Source organism: Crocuta crocuta, unplaced genomic scaffold (assembly GCF_008692635.1).
Source record: "Crocuta crocuta isolate KB4526 unplaced genomic scaffold, BGI_CrCroc_1.0 scaffold31, whole genome shotgun sequence".
NCBI classification, from domain to species: Eukaryota; Metazoa; Chordata; class Mammalia; order Carnivora; family Hyaenidae; genus Crocuta; species Crocuta crocuta.
In genome coordinates this window covers 6,511,050-6,534,501 of record NW_027528362.1, presented here as the reverse complement: position 1 = coordinate 6,534,501, position 23,452 = coordinate 6,511,050, and positions in this window count along the sequence as shown.

Genomic DNA, 23,452 nt, shown 5'->3' with positions numbered 1-23,452 from the left:
AATAAATTAGTTAGCACTATTTAGACTCTAGATGCTTTCCAAACCCAGGGCAAAAACCATGCCTTATGAATGTCTTCATATATTGCTTCTTTGAGTATGCTTTGGGATCTATCGAGCATTTCATCTGGAACCCCAAGAAGACCCAGGGCTCCAGCCTAGGCTGGGGTCTCAGGAGCTGGACCTGTCTTCATAGAGGGAAAAGAAAGGCAAATATGGATAAGATGGCCTCGGAAAGTAAGAAACTATTCAAGCATGTCTATCGATAAGGAAGAGATAAGACAACGTTTATATTTTTCACTAATGCTTCCTCATGGCCTAGAAAAAGTGCTTGGTACATAACAGGTATCCAATAAATAAACAATAAAGGAAGGAATGAATCAGAGCCAAACTGTGTGATTCAAGCAGTACCTGTAATTGCGTATGCTAGGGATATGAAATGAAACGAAATTGCCTGCGGTTAGTATGCCCTCCAAGAAGCATGGAATGAGGGAAGGAGGTACTGAGGAGTGTTGGTTCAAACATCACCACACCCATCACCCCACAATTACATGGCAATCACTGTGTGGGTTTCTGTCAGTCCCTTGGGGGGACTCCTAATCCCTTCAACAAGAAGCACTCTTCCTGATGGACTGTTCCTGCTTGTACTATGTTACTGGGAGTCTAGTACTGCCTGGACTTGTTCTCTCTCTCTTCGGTGAATAGCAGGGTCTTGGTGCATCCGGAAAAGCAGGATAGAGTGGATAACAAGGACAACTGCAATCTACAAGCTGCAGAGATTATCTCTTTCCACCTTTAGGAGTCCTAGAGAACACTTTAAATCTCTGGCGTAAGAAGCTGGTGCTGATGTACTGAGAAAAGAACCAAACGTGATTCCACCACCTGGCCCACTTTGCATTTTGGGTCCTCCCTAATGGACTTCCAGATCCCTTCTAAGACACCTGTATTTCACCCAGACACTGGCCGCCCTCCAGGATGTTGATAGTGTTATGAGATAGGAAGAAGGAGTGGAGTGTAATGCCAAAGCAGTATCTGAATGGATGGGGTGCAACTAACATTATTTTGTGGTACACAGGTCAATAGCTAAAAGGCATTACCATGACAAGGATTTATCAAGTACCCATTTTAAGTGCTTTTTGGGGGCCATTTCTTTATGGACGGGAGACATGAAGAATAAATACAAATGTACCCCACAACCTCAAGAGACCAACGGGGCTTGCTGTTTGAAACCCGGCCACAGAGTCTAGAGCTGTGGGAACACTCACAGAATACACCTGCTGTGGCTGACGGACACTGCAAATGAAGTGTGCCTTCTGACTAGGTGTCAACTTCCACCAGAAAAACACACCATGTGGGGGGCATGAATTTCAGCCCACAAAATCAACTGTGCAAGAAACGGCACATATCTCTCTATTCTCCATAAATCAATTTAATTGTGATTGTGAGCCTACTCTCTTCCACAGTAGGAGGAAACCTCAGTCATTCCAGGGGTCCCTCTGGTAGCCCAGGGCTGTGCACAGTTCAGTGCCTTACACAGGAAGCCAGCTGAGATGTGTCTTCATTTATGCACGGTTCTCCAACAGACTTCTTCAGCGTCTCTGCCTGCCTGGGGCAGGAGCATGTTTGAGGAAGCTCTTTATGAGTTCTCTCTGCCAGGACACAACAGGCAGTCATTCCTTCTGGGAGACATTCCCTGGGTGCTCCTCAGGGGATCATGAAAATTCCTGCTGCCCCGCTCACCCACCTGCTTTAGGAACTTCTTTTAGTCTGGGGAAAATTCTTCTCTCGTCATATTTCTTCCAAGCCACTTTGCTGATTTCTACAAGACATTCATTCCCCTGGGACTTTGGCTTTTCTTAGAAACAAACAAACAACAACAACAACAACAACAAATCAGGAATTTTGTAGATAGCTTTTGCTTTCCACCCTGGGGCCACAGAATTTTCCCGGAGCAAGAAACACGAAGATAGGCAAACCCTATGCTAGGGTGTTAGAACTACAGAGATAAAATAAACAAACAAATATTTAGCTATACATACAGAAGAGATGGACTAGAGAAAAAGTCCACTAATAGTATTCCAGATTTCCTCATTATAGGCCCTTATCCTAGACACAGGTGGTATATAATACAACATCTCCAGTTTGCCTTAACATAAGGCCAACAGAACTCCCCATGAATAGCCAATGGCCTTCAATGGATAACTGGCCACAGTAACTGGCCAGGTTACAATCACCTAGTTTATGGAGCGGGCCTTGCCAGCGTCATGCCCCTCTCCAGCAGCTACCTGCGTGAACCTGGAGCTGACTGTGCCAAAAACATGAGTGGCTTTTGTTCTCTGCAATTGAACTGAATAACCATATTTTTCCAGATAAGCATCTGCTGAGGGAGGCTGTATTAACTTCCTCAACAAATTGCCATAAGCTGAATGGCTTTAAATGACAGAAGTTTATTCTTCATTGTTCTGGAGGCCAGAAGTCTGAAATCAAGCTGTCAGCATGAACATGCTCCCTCTGACGGCTCTAGAAAAGAATCCTTCCCTGCTTCTTCCAGTGTCTTGTGGTTCCTGGCAATCTTTGGTGTTCGTTGGCTTGTAGGTGCATCACTTCTGATCTCTGCCTCTACTGCCCATGGCGTTCTCTCTGTGTGCCTAATTTCCTTCTTCTTATAAGGGCACCACGTCATATGGCATTTAGTGCCCACCTTCGTCAAGAATGACCTCACCTCAATTTTATTATGCCTACAGGGCACCTGGGTGGCTCAGTCAGTTAAGCATCCGACTTCGGCTCAGGTCATGATCTCACAGTTCATGAGTTCAGGCCCTGCGTCGGGCTCTGTGCTGACAGCACAGAGCCTGGAGCCTGCTTCAGATTCTGTGTCTCCCTCTCTCTCTGCCCCTTCCCCACTTGTACTCCATCTCTGTCTCTCTCTCTCTCTTTCTCTCTCTCTCTGTCTCAAAAACAAATCAACATTAAAAAAGAAAGAAAGATCATGAGTATGTCTGCAAAGGCCCATTTCCTAATAAGGTTGAATTCATAGGTTCCAGGTAGACATGAGCTTAGACAGAACAGTATTCCACTCAGTATAGAGGCTGGAAACTCAAAGCAATAGGTACAGTTGTCCTCTTTAGTCCAGCTCGCTGTAGCTGCCTGGGGCTGCAACAGTCTGGGTGCAATGTCACTGAATGTCAGCTGGCCCTCGACTAGCCTTTGCATCTCAAAAGCAGCCCTGAAGGTGAGCAATTCTCTACTCTTTATGAGGCTATCTTCTGGGAGAAATTAATACAGGGTTTAGGATTCTCAGACTGGGATCTACCAGCCACTGAGCCTCCCTCCCAGCCTTGCCTGATGAAGGAGGAAATTAGAGGCTCCCCAAGAAGTGTGTGTTACCAGCCACAACTCTGTCCTTCAGGGGTTGGGGGCAGGGATAACGTTTAGATTCAGAAACTCAAACTGTCATTTAGAAGTTCTAGGGATCTCATGTATTGTGTAGCAATTATAGTTAATAATATCATATCATATGCTCCAAATTTGCTAAAAGAGTCAATCTGATATTCTCACCACACACACACATGCACACGTACACACATGCGCATGCACACACACGTGCTCACACACACACACACACACACACAGAAACTATGTGAGATGATGAACAGATTAATTAACTTGATTGTGGTGGTCCTTTTACAATGTATACATATATTAAATGATCATGCTGTGTACCTTTGAAAAGAATGGTGTACAACCTAAATATATACCATTCTTATTTGACAACCCTACCTCATTAAATCTGGAAAAGAAAATAGACAAATAAATTTTGAAAACTGAAAAAGAAGCTCGCACACAAGTGGTCTTGAATAGTTCCTGGACTGAGACAACAACAGCCACTCTCCAGCAGCCCACACCCCAGAGCTCCCCTAAAGGTCTAGTTTAAGAAAGTAACCCTAACTATTGCTCACTGCACTGAAGATCTGGTACATCCCATGGACGGACACAAACTCATTTCCAAGAGAGTAGATGCAGAGAATAGGGTCTCTGGGTCTGCAGTGGTAAGGTTGGTTGATAGCAGTGACTCTGGCTGAAGGTGTGTGGCAACTCCCAGTGGCCAGTCATTTGGAATGAACACGTGTGGAAGGGCCTGAGACCTGGATGATACTGGGAGCCACTGCTGTTTTGCAATTAGCCATTGTAGGACACAAGAGCAAGGGGACAGTCGACAAATGCTTGACGTAAAGGGTATCTCCTTTGCCCTTGGACAGTTTGCACGCAGCCCCAAGCTGTGAATGGGAGTCAAAGCTACAAGGCACCAAAGGAGCAGAGGCTGGTTGATGCAGCCATCTCTGAGGTCCCAGGACAACTGCAAGACATTGAGAAAATTCTGCCTGCCTTGCCCATTACCCTGGACAGTGAGGCTCAAACAAGAGGTAAAGTCTGAACTGGCAGTCAGCAGGATGGCCCTGAAATTGCAGAGGAAAATCAAAAGCCAAATCCCATGTAAGTTGGGAGCTAGAAGTCATTCAAAAGCTAGGAAGAATATAAGGACCAAATTCATGACATAATGTACTTAAAGGAATTCACACTGTTGGGAGAATCAACTGAGTAGAAGATGCCCTTTCTCAATGGAGCACTGGCCCAGGAAGGGGAGCTGAGGGCAGCTAGTGGGAGACTCAAGATCGGACATGCATGAAGAGGCCAAGGGCAAGACAGAGCACCCCTAAGAACCCCTCTCAGTTTTCTACAGAGTCATTTCTCAAACTTAGAGGTTATTACGACCAACTAATCAATGACGTATTGATTTTGCCATATATGTAATTTATCAAAACATGTGTGTCAGTTTACCCTGCCTACACACATTATTAAGATGTGGCAAGAGCACACGTTATTAAGATGTGGGACTCTGGTTTCTCTAAAACTGGTCATCTCTTTACATTTAGCCAGTACACTGAAGTGAGGCAAAAGAACAGAAATGTGATTGTTTTTCATCGCAAAATATGAATTTCCCTTCTCTACATCTGGATTCTTGGGGATTGGTTCCTTCCTGTTCTGCTCCGTTCCCCCCGGTGAATCATAACTCTGTTAAGACTTGAGTCTTCTTTCCAACTTTAAGATTTCTCTCCTCTCTGGGAGTTAGTCTTCTGGGACCCCAAATGTAATACTAACTGGCTCAACAATCCCACAGCTGTGCACAAAAAAAACGGATAGAAATCTATTCACTAGATCTGAAATCACGTTACCGCTTAATCCTTCCCTATATCTGGGCCAGGTGCTTCACATGGTAAAGCCAGACTCAAGAGCCTCCACACAAGTGAGATGAGATTTTTGGTAAGCCAGGCAAATCGAAAGATATGATAAAGACTTCTCCCTCTATTCAACCAAGAATAATGATAAGGCACCAGCTTTCTGCTAATGCTGCCCAAAAGCATGACTTAGTTTAAATTCTCTATAAGTCTCCAAAAGGAAATGCTGATGCAAATGAATATAATGTGTTTCTGTTAAAATCTGCAGTATAACTTTGTGGGAAATGTAAGCTTCATAAATTAATCAAGTAAAATTTATCAATGCATCAACAAATATTTATTGTGCATTTCTGTGCCCTAAGCACTATATACTAGGCCTGTTTATGGAACAAACATAGAAAAATTATAAACCACCGTGTCCAAACCCTCAAGGAGTAAATTTTTTAAAAATTGCATGAAAAGATAACTAGCATAAAAGCAAGGGAATAAATCACAAAGGGAAAGATAGACTGACTTGACTACATGAAAATATAAACCTTCTATTTCTCAAAATACAAGCTTATCAGATGATATAACACAAAGTGAAATATTTATATAATTATGTTGCACCAAAGATAAGCTCCTTGATATACAATGAGGTTGTGTAATATAATATACTAAGATCCAGTAGATAAATGGTCCATGAACATGACATTCACGAATGAGGACATATAGTGGTTTATACATATTTGAAAAAAATAACCTGAGTAATTAATTAAAGAAATGAAAATTAAAACAGCAACAAAAAAACAGTTTAGCAATTTTACCAAAATGTTTTTTAACAATAACTGAGAAAATACAATCTTTCTTTTTGTAATGTTTATTTATTTTTTGAGAATGAGAGTTCACGTGCAAGTGGAGACAGGTCAGAGAGAGAGCAAGAGATAGAATCCCAAGTAGGTTCCTCACTGTCAGCACAGAGCCTGATGCAGGGCTTGATCCCATAAACCATGAGATCATGATCTGAGCTGAAAACAAGAATCAGATCCTTAACTGACTGAGCCACCCAGGTGCCCTGGAAATACAGTCTTTCTTGCCCAAATTGTAGAAGTGAGGAAAAGAGACAAATCACCCTCTTTATCTCCCAAGTACGGTAACAAAATGGGAGGGGAAATCCACATCAATAAGTAATGGAAGCGAGAACCCCTGAGAAAAAAATATTTTTTTTAATTAACAGAACTGGAGAACTGAAGGTATTTAGATGGGAGCAGACTGTAACCTGAAAATCTGTTCCAGCCTCTGAGAAATTAGAGAACAATTATTCTGGGAAGAAAATGAGGATATGGAAAAGGCTTCGTGTCCTGGTGTTATGTTGAGCAAGATATTCAACTCCATCCTTACTGTTGAAATAATTCTAAGTTTCAAATGGCTCTCCTTTATGCCAGGCATCATGATAGGCTAAGAGTTTCACACCAAAGTTACGCGAAAGCAGCTCTGCAGAGGGCCAGGACTGGGTGGTCTGGGCACCCAGCTCGCAGCTGCTATCACTTAACCTGGGAGACTTTAGATATCACGAGGAACAGATGGGCTGCATAGTCTTCAAAATCCACTCCCATTGAGTTTCTCAAAAATATCGGGGCGCCTGGGTGGCTTAGTCGGTTAAGCGTCCGACTTTCGCTTAGGTCATGATCTCGCGGTTCGTGGGTTCGAGCCCCGCGTCGGGCTCTGTGCTGACTGCCAGCTCAGAGCCTGGAGCCTGTTTCAGTCTGTGACTCCCTCTCTCTCTGACCCTCCCCTGCTCACGCTGTCTCTCTCTCTCCTAGAAATAAATAAAAATATTTTTAAAAAAATATCAAGGCAACCGGTCTGTGTTGTTCCTTAGGTACAAACCCATGTGCCTTCCCAGTCATGCTGGGGGTAAAGCCGACATTCCTTCTGAAAACTGGGAGGGATAAGGATCTGTGCTTGATGAGAAAACAGTTCCTTCTCTCTGAGGACCTCAGCTGAAGCCTAACTACAGGCAGAACCAAGAGTCTCCTTAAAAGATTATTATGAATCATAAAAATAAATGAGCATCCCAGAACCCAGAGGTCTACTCCTCTCTCCCGGTCACATTTCAGGCTAGAAAGCTTTCAGAGGAGGTATAAATATAATTCACCATGCTCAAAGAAAAATGTCAACAATGCACCCATGTAACACCTATGTAGAGCCATGAGAAGCACCCTCAGAAACAAGCTGTGAAGTGAACGCTCTAGTATATAAAATTCTTGTCGGATTATATTTGGTGGGCCAATTAAATGTTGTAGAGTGAGTACTCAAAACAGTAACTTTGGTTTTAGAATATGGATCTGTGGCCTTCTTTCTAGTGATAATTAGCTTTAAGGTCATTATATATCTTTTCAGGGCACTCTCCATTCAAGATAACAAAAGCCTAACACACCATGCAAGGCTTCCTGTCTTCTATAGGAGGAGTGAGGTTATCCACGCTACTCAAAAGGAGTGTATGCATTTTAAGAAACTAATTGAAAAGACGCGAGAAAGCATTCTTTTTTAATGCACGTAAAAAATTTTTTTTACATTTCCATCTGGCAGGATTCCTTAGTCTGTTTCAATACAACTACGGGTTTACATTAATGCAGTTCATGCTGTTAGATCCAAAACCAAAACCTATAAAATCAAAGCCTGAGGAAAAGTCAATAAACACCATGTATATCCACCACTGATTCCAGATAATTATTATGCTTTCCAGGTGACTGAAGAGGATATAGGTAGATTAAGATGGAATCAACATATCTCAAGTCCATATATTCCTCATAAAAAGCAGTGACCCAAGAAAAGCAGATTTGTAGGGTTTTTTTCCTTAAACAAGCAGCTAGCATCCTATTAAAGTGAAATGTCCAATAAACAAATGAGTCTGTAATCTGACAGGATAAAAAGTGTGCTAACTTTTAAAATAGGATAAACTACATTTCAGATAAACAACGTATTGAGAATGGAATCCCATCATTGAGTAATTCTCAAAAGCTCTATCAAACAAAGCGTTTGGCCCCTCCTCCAGAGCACGTTATTAAGCTAGATTTTTACTTTATAATCAGAATTTCATTCTGCACATTCAAAACAGAGTTCCCCACCTCTTCATCTCTGCTCCTAAATATTTTTCTCTTCCGTCTTTCAGATCTCAGGAAATGGGACCATCAACCCCCCCACCCCCATTGCTCAAGCCAAAACCCTGCTATCTCACCCACATGCTCTCTGTCCAACCCCTCCACAAATCCTGTTGGCTTTACCTTCAAGACCTAACCAAAAACCAACTTTTTCTTCTCATTTCCACCATCCTAGTCCAAGATACCAACTTCTCCCACTGGGACTATGAAACAGTCTCCTAACTAGATTTCCCACCTCCCCCAGTGCCCAGAGAAACTTTTAAAAGCTCAAATAATATTATGTCACTCTTGAACCCACCAAATCCTCTGTGGTCTTCCATCATTTTCATAAGAAAACCCAAACTCTTGACTATGACCAAACACAACGTACATGATCCATCCCTGGAACCTCATATCCAATCACTTGCATATTGTACTCTAACTATCACATTCTACTCCCAGGTATTCACCCTGTTTACCCTCACTTCATCCAAGTCTCCACTCAAATGCTCCTTCAAAAGGCCTTTCCTAGCAACCCTTTCTAAAATATCCACTGCAACCTCTACTCTGTTAACTCTCTCTTCCTTGCCCTCCCTCGGATATCCTCATAGTCCTTATCACCATAACACATATCATTGTTCATGTTATCTGTCTTTCCTGTTAGGGTGTTAATTCTATGAGTCCAGGATCCTGGTTATATTCACAGCTGTATTCCCAGCCTTCTGAGGTACCCAAAACACAGTGTCCATTCAATGAATATTTGTTGAAAATTTATGCCACTTAATGAGGACAATTATGAAAAGTGGGTGAGATCATTGCAAGCCTTACTGTTATCAGCTAAAATCCATTCCACATACAAGATGTACTTTGGTCTAGAAAGCATGTGAAAATAAGTGCCAAAAGACAAAAATGTTCATTATATCAATTTCATTACATTATGGTCATATATTATAATTTGAGCATAATGTAATTATCATATACAATGTCAATTGCTTTATACTTTCCAATATCCATAGCTATCTCCTTACTTTTTATAATATATTGGGCATGAGCTGGCTCATTTGAGCCAGAAAAATAAATGTTTATTTTCACATTGACATAATGAAATATGTATTCGCCTTAGATTTGGTATTTCAAATTCTGGGAATTTGTCTTAAGGCAACTATTCAAAACTTGAGCAAATATGTAAGCATAATGGGAAAAAATGTACAAACAATATTAAAAGAAAATCTAACAATACCCCAGAGGTTTTAATCTCCATGTTCAACCAGCTAAGATGTCCTGACAGGATATCCATTGTTTTAACTGGTCAGGGAAGCCCCCAAACTGCTTGATCAATCCCTGATCATTCCACTGAACACCTACGTCTTTCTCCTTTCAAAATGTATATATGTATGTGTTTAGCCAGAAATTAGAAAATGTTATACAGTTGGGGCGCCTGGGTGGCTTAGTCGGTTGAGCGTCCGACTTTCGCTTAGGTCATGATCTCGCGGTTCGTGGGTTCGAGGCCCGCGTCGGGCTCTGTGCTGACTGCCAGCTCAGAGCCTGGAGCCTGTTTCAGTCTGTGACTCCCTCTCTCTCTGACCCTCCCCTGCTCACGCTGTCTCTCTCTCTCCTAGAAATAAATAAAAATATTAAAAAAAAAAAAAAGAAAATGTTATACAGTGAATGTATGACAGAGGAGAATTCTAAAGGGCTTCTTTTTTTTTTTTTTGCTACTAAAATAAAAATACAAAAGGTATTAATGCCTATTCAAGATAGAAAGTGTCACAATTCTTAGAAATAGTTACTAATTGGTAATAACCTAATTCTGGACTAAAGACTAACATGAAAATATATCCACAGTAAATATATGCAAATAGTTGAATGGAACAGAAGTGAGAATTCAGAAATAAACCCTTACATTTATGGTTAATTGATTCTTAACAAAGACTCCAACTGAATTCAATGGGGAAAGAATAGTCTTTTCAACAAATAGTACTGGAACAATTATGTATCCATGTGACACACAATAAATTCAGACCCTTACATCACACCATACATATACACAACTTACACATTTACCATCCACTGATCTTCAACAAGGGTGCCAAAACCCACAAAGGGGAAAGGACAGTCTCTTCCATAATGGAACTGGATACCCATTAAGAATGAAACTGGTCCCTTATCTCACACCATATACAAAAATCAACTAAAAGTGGATCAAAGACTTACAAAGATGTAAGACCCAAGACTGTAAAACTACTAGAATAAAGCATAGAGAAAAAGTCTGGCATTGGTCCAGGCATCAATTTTTTTAAATATATTTTGGAAAGCACAGGCACAAAACCAAACATAGACAAATGATATTTCATCACCAAAAAGTTTTTGCACAGCAAAGGAAACAATCAACAACCTACCTTACAGAATAGGAGAAAATATTTGCAAACCATGTATTTGATAAATGGTTAATATCCAAAATATAAAAGAAACCCAAACAACTCAGTAGGAAAAAATAATGCTGTTAAAAAATTGACAAAATATCTGAATAGACAGCTCTCTAAGGAAGATATACAAATGGCCAACAGGTATAGGAAAGGTGCTCAACATCACTAATCATCAGGGAAATACAAAAAAATCACATTGAGATATCAACTCACACCTGTTAACTGGCTATTATCTAAAAGACAAAAGATAGGTATTGGCAAGGACACAAATAAAATTGTTGTGTTGGTACAATCATTATGGAAAATAGTCTGGAGGGTCCTCAAAAAATTAGAAACAGAACCAGCATGTCATCCAGCAATCCCACCCCAGGGTCTATGTTCAAAGGAAATGAAATCAGTAGAGATATTTGCACTTTCATGTTCACTGCAGCACTATTCACAGTTGCCAGGATATGGAAACAACCTAAGTGTTTGTCAACAGATGAATGGATAAAGGAAACGGAATTTTTAATTCAGTCTCAAAAATAAGGAAATCCTGGCATTTGTGTTAGCATGGATGAAGCTGGGGAACATTATGCTAAGTGAAATAAGCCAGACACAGAAAGACAAAGAGTGCATGATTACACCTATATGTGGAATCTAAAAAGTCAAACTCATAACATCAGAGATAGAACGGGGCTTGCCAGAGGCTGAAGGAGAGGGAAGTGGGGAGCTATTGGTCAAAGTGTACAGAGTTTCAGTTTCACAGCAAGCATGAATAAGTTCTGAAGATTGAATGTCCAGCATTGTGACAATACTTAATAAATACTGTATCGTATACCAGAAATTTACTAAGAGAGTAGATCTTATGTGTTCTCACCACACATACACACTAAAAAAGTAACTCTGTGAGGTGACAAATGTGGTAATTAGCTTGATCGTTGGGATCATTTCACAATGTATCAAATCATCACATGTACACCTTAAACATATACAATTTTTATTTCTCAATTATATCTCAATAAAGCTACGGAAAATAAAAAATAAAATGATCACCAAAGAGTAAAAAGGGGAGAAAAAGATAACAAAAATGTTTTCTTTATTCCAGCGGACACAGTGTCTCATTTGACTCTCCAAACTTGACTCGGGTGTTCCTATTATATACTGAGTCATGTAGAGTATAAACTAATCGACTCTGTTAGGCTGCTGCTAAGAAAAGAAGTAGGGCCCAGATCCAACAGATCCTCCTCCAGGGTCTTTCACCACATAGCTCCTGCCTGGGAGGAAGAGGAGGGTGAGAGTACCCGAGCTCAGTGCAAGCCTAGCCCTTGAAGATCTGAAGGGATGGAAAACATTGATTGGGACCCTGCCAACTCCTCTATCACTTACAAAGAATGACAAGGAAACAGTCCAATTGCAATGATTGTCATATGTTTCTATATTTGATGTTTCATTGATGGATAAAAACTTGTCAATTGGTGTAATTTAATGAGTGTAGATGTTTGTTTTTTTAACTTTTTAAAATTTAAATTCAAGTTAGTTAACATACAGTATAGTCTTGTCTTCAGGAGTAGAAGCCATCTCTTACATATGATACCCAGTGCTCATCCCGAAAAGTGCCCTCCTTAATGCCCATCATCCATTTAACCCATTCCCGCACCCACCGGCCCTCTAAGATGTTTCAAGTAGAGAGAGCTCCACGCCCTCACAGTAGCCCCTCCATCTACACTTAATGAGATAATATTGGAAGAAGCATTACCAATCATGTAGCCATGTCCTATACTGCTGTTATTTATACTTACATTATAGACCAACCCTAGCAACACACAAGAGGATATAGTTTGCTGTTGCCATGGCCTGGCTCTCTCCTCATATAGCTGAGTCATCAGTTCAAAATCTTCTGAAATAGAGAGCCTGAGGTCGAGGGAGTATTCTAGACAGCATATCAAGAGAACCAATCCAGCTCAAGACTGAATGATTAAGCAATCTGTGACATCCTAGTAATCAAGTCAGCACTGGCAAGAATATGAGTTCTGGATCAAAATAAACTATAGAGTCTCCATAAAATAAAGCAAAAATAGAGACTGATCCTAGAAACTTTCATGCCCTAGAGAAAGTTGAGAGGATCTTTTCCACTGTCTCTATCTCTTTTTATCTAGAGACAAAGCAGAAAGGACAATTTGACACAAACATTTCAATGCTTACATATTTATGCACTTGTATAAAACTGAGCATGACAAAATGTTAAAAGCACTATTTTTTAACCCAATAATGTGAATAACAGGAACTTCACTCCACTCCAGCCCTGACCCCAGCCTTGATCCCCACCCCAGGGGACAGATTCAGTAATAGGATAAAGCTTGGGAATAAAGTTGTGATATCTGTTTTGCACATTACTTAGAATAATTTTTTAAGTGGAATATTTCATGAGTTCTTGTAAGGAGGCTGGAAATACCTGCAAACAGCCACACCACAGTGTTATATAACCAACCAGAGGACACAATCCACAGCCATTCTATCAGAGACTCAATCGCAGAATTTCAGAGTGAGATATCAAATCAATAATCACCTTGTAACATTTTTCCAACTTCCTTCCTGAGCAAGGGATGAGACATTTGAATTTGGTGGAAGTTCCTGAATCAGCACCAAAGACAACATCACCAGAGACTGAATGCTTTGTGATTGGATTAAACAATATCACCTGCCGTAAGCTAAAAAGGCTTATCTGATAAAGCACAGAATTCTGATATTGAAAGATGATTAAGTAAATCAGCAGCATGTTAAATATTAAGCATATCTTGGAACGTGATCACTGTGCTAGAGGTTACCGCATCATAAGAAATGAATCTAAAAAAAAACAACACACACACACACACCTCAAGGTCTTTGGCTCTAAGACTCTGCCAAAGCATAAAAATGTATTTAAATGGGTTACAGAAATGACTCTAGAAGGAAACATGACTGCCTGAGGGTGCATTACTTCTCAGACCCCCTACACATCTTCTATCCTACCTCCAGTGATGTTGCCTTCAAATACCCTCAACTCTTAGGGAAATACAGCTAAATTCATCATCTTGGCAACCTTCAAATTAATTTACCCCTTTGACTTTGTATATTGTTTCCATCTGAAAATTTTTCTCTCCCTCTTCCATAATATTATCAGAATCTCTGGCCTTCAAAGACTCTACAACAAATCTCTAGTCTATTTATTCTTTAAATACTTATTGAGTACCTACCAGGTGCCAAGTTCTGTTTTAGGCATTAGAGAGGTAGGTTAGTGACTAGCAGGCCTTGCCATCCCTTGTGATCTATGACTTCACCAGTATTCTATTTTTCCTGCTTCAAGTCCATGTGGTGTTGCCTCCATAACACCAGGGACTGTTTTGTTGCCTGTCACTAGTACTATATAACCCATATTCTTCTAGCCTGAAAGGATCTCCAGATGCATAGTACCTGATTGCTGTTCCCTCTTTAACAATAATGGCTAAACTTGCCAGTTTCCATTTTAGGAATTTCCATTCTCAACTACCATCCAGTAGAGTCACCCCCGATCCATTGTGTGCAATGTCCAACTTGCTGCTCACCTTTTCAGATGTGCTCACTTGAATTTTCTACCACTGTGATCTCCACATAACCCATGATATAACTGTATCTTAGTTTAAGACACCACTAAAGCTTGTAATTATGTTATTTATAGTTGCCCCTAATGATAATGATATGATCACCCACTCGTGGCTCAGTTTATAGAAAAATACTTGCCTGTCACTATTGCATTATTCAAGTACTCTCTTCTTTTTCTTCCTCCTCCTCTTCCTCCTCTTCCTTCTTCTTCTTTCTTCCTCCTCCTCCTCCTCCTTCTCCTTCTTCTTCTCCTTCTTCTTCCTTCTTCTTCTTCTTCTTCTTCTTCTTCTTCTTCTTCTCCTTCTCCTTCTCCTTCTTCTTCTTTCTTCTCCTTCTCCTTCTCCTTCTCCTTCTTCTTCTTCTTCTTCTTCTCTTGCTTCTTTTCCTCCTTCTCTTTTCCTCCTCTTTCTCCTTCTATGACTCTTCCTCTTCCTCCTCCTCCTCCCTCTTTCACTCCCCCTCTTCTTCCTCCTCTTCCTGCTTCTTAGAGAACGTCCTAAAAGTCCAAATTTTCTATAAAAGTTTTTGCACTATTTCTAGAATTATTTTTTAACCCAGCATTGTTATGGCATGAAGGCACTCTCCAAAATATCTATATTTCAAAAATATATTTTATGTGTATATACATAAACACATGTTTCTGTTAGTAATTTAGGTGCTTATATTCATTACTCCACTCTATATTACTGTATACAGTTTCTTAGAAGTACAATTACCTAGTAAATGGTAATTGATATTTAGTACTTTAAGCGTGAAAGGTAAAAAACAGGACATAAAGGTAGAAAGAGAACAGCTGTCTGCCTATTCTACCATGTCTATGGAAAATGATGACTTGGAATATAAAAGAGACTCTCCAGAAGAAAAATAAACTAGCAAGTGAAGACTTCTGATCTTGGTTTCATTTGGTGTTGGATTGTTGGGTTTAGGGAGAAAGGAGTTGGGGGGATTTTTTGACAAGTGAGAGGTCCTTTCTTTATTATTATTAGAGAGAGCACACAACCTAGAAAAGTTGTCTTAAATCATGGATAATCTGTAGGACTTGACACCCTTGAGAAACCACTCTACATCTCTGCAACTTAATTTCCCTTTCACATCTGAAGTGACAAGTTTGTGCTAGAGGGCTCTCTGATCTCAGAACAGGACAGTTATTCATGATTTCCTGCAAACTGTACAACTTACCTGTATAATGATGTAGGCAGAAAGGTGTGCTTGCCTCATAATCCCCTCATCTCCAGTTTGTATCTGATATTCCAAGAGCTAGAAGATGTTCTGAGGGCTTCAGAATACTCTACCAGCAATAAGCAGTAACAGAAAGCATATGAAAGGGGGGTTTTCTTTCATTGCTAAACCTTGGGATACACCTTAAGAATTATCTATGACATTGGGGCTCTTTGGTCACTCAGTTGGTTAAGTGTCCAACTCTTGGTTTCAGCTCAGATCATGATCTCATGGTTTCATGGGTTTGAGCCCCTCATCAGGCTCCAGGCTGGCAGTGTGGAGCCTGCTTGGGAGTCTCTTTCCCACACACACACACACTTTCCCCACGTGTTCTGTCTCTGTCCCTCTCAAAATAAATAAATAAAAATGTTAAAAAAGAATCATCTAAGATATTTTTGTAAGCTCTACCTCATTGACAATAGATTATGTTGCATTACCTCTTAGGTAATATTAACAATTAACAATGAAGAAAAACAAATATTTAGAATCACAGATATTTGCAAAATAGCACAGTATCACCATTTAGATTAATCCACATGTGAGTGGACACTGAAGATATTAAAGGTTACTTCAAGTTTTCATCTAATTATTACATAGGATCAAACAGGCAGCCAAGGTAAAGAAGAGGGTGGACAGGTGCTATAAATTACAATCCTTCCTTTAAACTGCAGTTCAGATTTAGAGATACAAAGGGAAAGAATAAAGTACTTGTGCAGAGGATATATGTCTTGAAAAGATAAAATAAACTGAACCAGTCTCATCTAAGTAGTAGTCTTCAACTGAGAGTTCAGTAAACACCCACCATGTGTTAGGCACAAACCCTCCACTCCCACTTAGAAGAATGCCCAGGGGTGCCCTGATGGCTCAGTCAGTTCCAAGCATCCAACTCTTAGTTTCAGCTCAGAACATGATCTTGTGGTTTTATGGGTTGAGCCCCATGAGGGCTCTGAACTGGTAGAATGGATCCTGCTTGGGACTCTCTCTCTCCCTTTCTCTCTGCCCCTTCCACATATATGCTGTCTCTTGCTCAAAATAAATAAATAAACTTAAAAGATTTTTTAAATGAATAAAATTTTACAGCCGTGAGTTTGAGGCCCATATTGGGCTCTGTGCCAACAGCTCAGAGCTTGGAGCCTGCTTTGGATTCTGTGTCTCCCTCTCTCTGTCCCTTCCCCATCTCTCTCTCTCTCTCTCAAAAATTAATAAACATTAAATAAATAAAATTTTTAAAAGAGAAGAAGAATGCCCAAAATATGGGTCCATACATTCTCTGAGCTTGTAATCAAGTTGGTGAGAAAATGAGCTAGCACTAAACCGACAGTTAGGAAACTCACTAAATGCTAAAGTCTTGGAGACTCATAAATTCATATAAATCAAGAGACAGAAAGAGAGAAAAAATTCCTATAGCCTGGAATGATTGGATTCCCTCAAGAACAATGGGGTAAGTCAAAGCATCAGTATTGAAAGTCTGACTCTCACTGGACACTTGCTTCTTGAGTGCCCTGGGTTCCTATGTGACAGGAATGGCCATCTTCAAGAAGCCCAGACAGTTTCTATGTCGCAAATGAAGTACATGAATATACGAGTTGAGTACATGAACACTTTAGGTGCTTACAGAAGAATAATATAATTCTTGGTAATAGAGATCTTGGTAACCAAAGGAGAAAAGGGTAGCAATTTTGCCATGAAGAATTCCAATTTAGGATGGTTTTAGTCTAGCAATATTGTCAGGCTCTACCCACAGTTAAGAGACAGACTCAATTAGGAATGTGCCCTGTGGGCATTAGGTGCAATTGCCATCCTAGGGACAAACTGCACTCAATCAGCACGGAAAGAATTGCTGCCGTGCATCAAGCTTACAGCTCAATTCACTAACCTAGTAAAAGCTCCATAAAGAGCAGCATCTAAAACACAGGAAGATTCCATTAACAGTTGGATCAGACACATAAAAAAGTATTAAACTTTATAGTTATTTGTATTGTAGAGTCTAAAAGAAATAGGAGAGGAGCATTTGCTTTAGAACCTTCTTCCAACTATCCCCTTCCAGGTCCATCCCCCTCAATAACCAGAATGGCCTTCTAACTAACCCCCCTCTTTCTTGCTCTCCATGCTCCCAAACCTTCACTCTCACTGCTGCTACACTAGTCTCCTTGAAATATAGCCATAATTATGCTTCTTCCCCTGCTCAAAAGCTTTGCACGATTCCCAGCCATCCCTATAGTGTCTAAATTCCTGCCCTCTACATTTCCTGTCTTGTTTCTCCAATAAGCTTAGTCTAAAACTCATGTTCCCTGCAGAAATCTCTAAATTTTGACCTTTGCCATGGTCTGTTCCCTTCCCTAAGTTGGATGCTCTCCCTTCATCTTCCGCCATCCCTTTGCGAAGTTTTTAGAAATATGTCCACAAATTCTTTGATATTCTTCCCTAGGAGAGGTGGAACCAAATTTCCCTCCTCTTGAATTTGGGATAGACTTAGTGGCTTACTTCTAACAAACAGAATCCAGCAAAAGTAATGATGATTCCTGGCCCACCTGGATAAAAATGTACCTAGAATGAATGCTGTACCTCTCCTGCAGAATTCTGTATCTCTATTATAGTGATGTGTATAACTTGCATAATTTTTTCTCTTATATTTTAAGCTCTTTGAGGAATTGGCTCCAAATATTTCCTCTTATCACAGAAGTTAGGCACAGAAAAAAAAAGAAATGGTAAATATTTGTTGAGAGAATGAGCAGCTAGATTCTAATCTAAAATTTCTTTCCTTACTTGAAGACCTGTACGTGTTTATTGTTGTGATTTTAATAAGGAGTTATGTACAACTGAAGAAGCCAGACACAACATAAGAAGTACTTAATTCTTTCATAACTTTTACGAAAGGGGCAAAAACACTCAGAGAGAAATAATTAGTGTGTTCACATTTACCAAGCCAATCAGGTAAGTGGAATTAACACATCACCATTTTGATGCTAGTCTGTGTCCAAAGCAAGGTATAAACTTAGAGGCATGGAAATCAAGAGATGATCACATCCCTGACCAAATCACAAGTTGCTCACCAATTTTTCTTCCCACTAAAGACAGAAACTTCTCTCTTTTTCATTGTTTGTGAGCTGACATCATCCCCTAGGCCACTTCCACCCTCCTTACTATGGCCTCCGATTTGCTTTGTACAGTATTAACCAGGAATCAACAGCAGTATAAGAAAAGTGAATAACCATGTTTGATTGTTTGTATCTAAAATCCAGGCTTCCGGTTTCCTCTGAGTAATGGAAAGTGCAAAAACTGATTATGAACTGAGCATGAAATGTTCAGAGCACTTGGCTTTTAAAAATGAATGCACAAAAATCATTCTGCTTATTGGAGCCTCCAGATGTAAGTACATAAAGAGAAGGTTCTCCCTGCCAGTCCTTGTCTTTACCACTGGTAAGAGGATGTGCCGTCAGAGCCCGTTTCTCTGTTCCTTTGACATATTTCTAAAGTGTCTATTATCATCCAATGTTCAGCCGTTAGGGAAGCTCAGATTCAGGCAGTAATAGCCTAAGTAGGCAAACCGTACCTATCTCTTATGCAACTGGATTTGATCCTTGATCTGAAGCAACCACAATAAACCTATTGAGACATTTTGTACAGGGATAATTGTTTTTATAGTAAATCAGTATCCATTTACAGATTATTATATACTGTAAAACATGGAATATGCTTTTTACGTATGGACTATCTTGCATTCTTGACATGTAAGACATCAATTCAGAGGCCTCCAGTTCCTGAGCAACAGTGATAACAAAAATCCAGTGAGCTCCTGGGCTTCAGTTCTTCCCAGCTTGTGTTCAAATGTTAAAATAACATTTTCTCAGTTCCAAAGTCCTTTTTAAAACAATTTTTAACGTGTATTTATTTTTGAGAGAGACAGAGACAGAGCACAAGCGAGGGAAGGGCAGAGAGAGAGGGAGACATAGAATCCAAAGCAGGCTCCAGGCTCTGAGCTGTCCGCACAAAGCCCAAAGGGGAGCTCTCAACTTGCAAGCCATGAGATCATGATCTGCACTTAAGTCAGATGCTTAGCCAATTGAGCCACCCAGGTTCCCCTTCAGTTCTAAGTTCTAATATGATTTTTTTAAAATGTCGTTTCTCAGTTTCCAAACTTCATCCTAAAGGTTTTTCACTACTAGCGTTCCTACTGTCTACTCCTAAAATTGGGGCAAGGGTGAATTTTAAGGGACTAGAACCCTTTTGAGTAGTGTTATTCTGACTGCCAAGCATTAGACAAAGAGTACCTCTGCATTATTTTCTATGCTGGATAAATGAAATAAAGATTTAAGCAATAATTCAAGGAATTTAATCAATGTTGCCCATCAATATGGGTGAGCCAAGACAGTATAATTTCAGTCCTTGGTAGTAAGTTTTCAGCCTGGATTTTCCAGATAAATAACTCTATATTTCATTTCTCTTTGTCGGTGTGGACAAAGCCTTAAGGTGAAACATTGCTTTTTCTTTTTTTCAGTAGACTTACCTGCCTTTCAAATTGCCACACCTCCAGCAGCATATTTTATCCAAACCACGCTAACGGACTCTACTGTGCTGTCGTTATAAATTTGCCTTATGGGTAGTGAAAATAGGCTCTCCCAAATCCGGCTTCTTGGTTATCTTCATCCATCTCACCTCAAGCCCTGTTGAATTTTAACTGGCTGAAGAAAGTCAGCAAGAACATAGCCATAGATTAAAGCAATGCTCATCATAATAGAGCTTCCTGAAACGGAAGTGTGAAGAGCTAGGACAGCAGAGAAACAATCACACAAAGATTATGCGGATGGAAGTCAAGAGGGAGAGAAAAGTCACAGAGGAAATATGAAGAAACTCAGTGTGGTAATCTAAAATTCTGATGGGGGGCTGGAAAACACCACAAGAAAGCAACCGTGTGTACCTAATCTATAGGATAACAGATAGTGACCAGATGTAGTTCTGAGGGGCTGTTTTTTTAAGTCAGGCTTTTTTTTGGAAATGATAAACCTAAAATATTTGCAGGATAAGAAAAGCTTCAGTATCACACTGATCTGCTAATTCCTGCACATACAGATCAGCCTACAGAAGGCGACTGTATATCGTGGTTTGCCCAGGATCATGCCTGCTATCCCAAATAATAAGTGTCACCTTTCACCCTCAAAAAGTTGTCAGCTTGGGAAAAAAATTATTTGATCACCCTAATTTTTAGTGGGCTAGTACTTAGAGGGAAAGAACAATGACATAATAAATACATGTGTAATCTTAAAACCATCTTATCTACCTCCCTCTTTCCGATGTTCCTCAGACTTAGTGAGAATAACCAGTAAATATAATGTTTCTCAGAAGCCTTCAACCTGACCCCTCTAATCCAGCTAAAACACACACATGCACATGTGCACACACACACACACACATGTCTTCTTTGGTGATGCCTTAATGGAGTTGTTCAAATTATTTCCCAAACAAGAATTGGCTCTTGTCTGCCCATCAGTGTTATCACTTTATCCAGCATCAAGATCAAGACCCATTGGCCCATTTGGCTTTACTTATCCTATTTCACTCTATCTCCCTGGAGGCAGATCCTATAAGTAAAAGTACATTATTTCATGTTTATTAATTTGCACGGAAAGAACCACAAGTTGGATTGAATGTAGATAAACAGTGACAAAATACACTGCCCAAACTCTAGTGTGCTTGACAAGATTCTGGCTGTTGGCCGGTAACTCCCCAGTGCTTGGGCTGCAGAGGCTTGGAGAATAAATACCTCCATCCCAGAGGCTCACAATATCCCCACCCTTCTGCTTGAAAGGCACTAGATCCTATCAAGTTACAAAGAAAATTCTTGCCTTCAGTTTTTTAATCTATTTTTAATTTCTTTTACTTTGTTCTAAACCCCTGTAACCCTTCTTAAATCCTTCTGCCATAGTGTGGGAAACACACAAATAACCAATGATGTTTCTTGTCTGCATGGATCTTAAAATTTAGAAGAACAGAAGGAAAGCAGAAACCACAGGGCTCTGGTACAGAACCTGATATAACAAGTGCCATGAAGCAGAAACAGAGTGCTACTACCATTCAAAAGAAGGAAGGAGTCATTTCCATGGGGGTGGGGGTAAAGAAGAGAAGAACTGTCACTGGATGGTGGATGGCACTGAAACTGGTTCTCGGGAGGTTGTATAATGAAGTTAGATCATGGCAGAGACATTGAGGAACAGGCCTTTGGGTGGGGACAGCATACATAAAGGTCTAGTGGTTGGGGCGCATGAGTGGCTCAGTAAGTTAAGCATATGATTCTTGATTTCAGCTCAGGTCATGATTGTGAGAAAGAGCCCCACATCAGGCTCTGCTCTGACAGCGTGGAGCCTGTTTGGGATTGTCTCTGTCCCTCTCTCTCTGACCCTCCCCATCTCAAATGTGCTCCCTCTCTCACAATAAATAAACAAACAAATAAGTTCTAGGCATTGAAAAGTGGAGAGTATGATTGGGATAAAACAGTAACTCAAACCAGCAGAATGTCTGTCTAAAAAGTGGAAACCTCTGAAATGCCTGTTATATCTATCTGAGGAGACGAGGCTGAGAAAGGAAAATGCACATGTTCATAGCATTGGGAGTGGAGGAGGCTACCTACAGTCTTATTGAAAATGTACACAAGGGGCATCCAGGTGGCCCATTCAGTTAGGAACCTGACTCTTGATTTCAGCTCAAGTCATGATCTCACGGTTTGTGAGATCAAGCCCCAGACTGGGCTCTGCACTGACAACACAGAGTCTGCTTGGGATTCTCTCTCAATCTCTCTCTCTCTATCTCTCTCTCTCTCTCTCTCTCTCTGTTTCTTTCAAAATAAATAAATCAACATACAAAAAAGAAAATGTACACAAGTACTAAATGCTCATACAAAAATGCAGGCACTGAATAGTCCACTACTGCATATACTCACACAATGACTGCTTTCTGCTCAGACAGAGAAAATCGGCCATGAGCTCCAAAGAGACCCCCACATACACCCTCCCTCCAACACAGATGCAGGGCATGTGTGAGAACCAGAAGACGGAACAGCCCCGGATCCATGCTCCCATAGAATCCCATGTTCATGTCAGGTAGCGGTGACCCAGGATCACACGTCCCAGCTCAGATCAGCTGCAGTTCTGATTAGCAGCTCGCCCTTAGGTGAGAGGCAGAGGACCAGACACAGCATCGGGTCTCCCAGCCTTGGTGACAGCCTCACTTTCCCCCACTCTAGGTCGCCATCAGTTTGATTGACGCACAGAAGTGTTCATCTCTCTCCTCCCCGGGGAGGGAAAGGAAGAGAGAGTGCAATATTGTAGAGTGAAAAGTGGTTTTATACGCATCATCTTAATTTTCAGCAATGGAGAAAGAAGAAAAAGAACAAGAATTCTAAGTAGCAGAGAAAGGTTCAAGGTTAATTTGATTGGCAATATATGAAATGCCACTTACCTCAGGCCATTTCAAATTGCCCCTCATTCTCTCCACAGTGAATGAAATGATTCTTTCCAAAGACAGGGGCATCAACTGATAATGGCTGCTATTACATATTCATACACCACTTTACATTCTGTAGCTTACTTGGCAGGAATTCTTACAAATCCCTCTTCACAGATGCCGTGTCAGAGGTGAGGTGGGGGCTGAGCGTGCTCTCACTGGCACTTTCAGCGGACAGAGACACAGCGACCAGACCGCAGTGGAGGAGCCAACCACACCTGGTGGGCAAGCGGCCTGTGCCTCTAACTGCCTGCCTTCCCAGCACCGCACAAACTGGAAGACCCCTCTTCCAGACACCTAGTACTTTCTGTGTTATTAAGGACAATTTGTAGAACCCACAGTTTTAACAATAAGA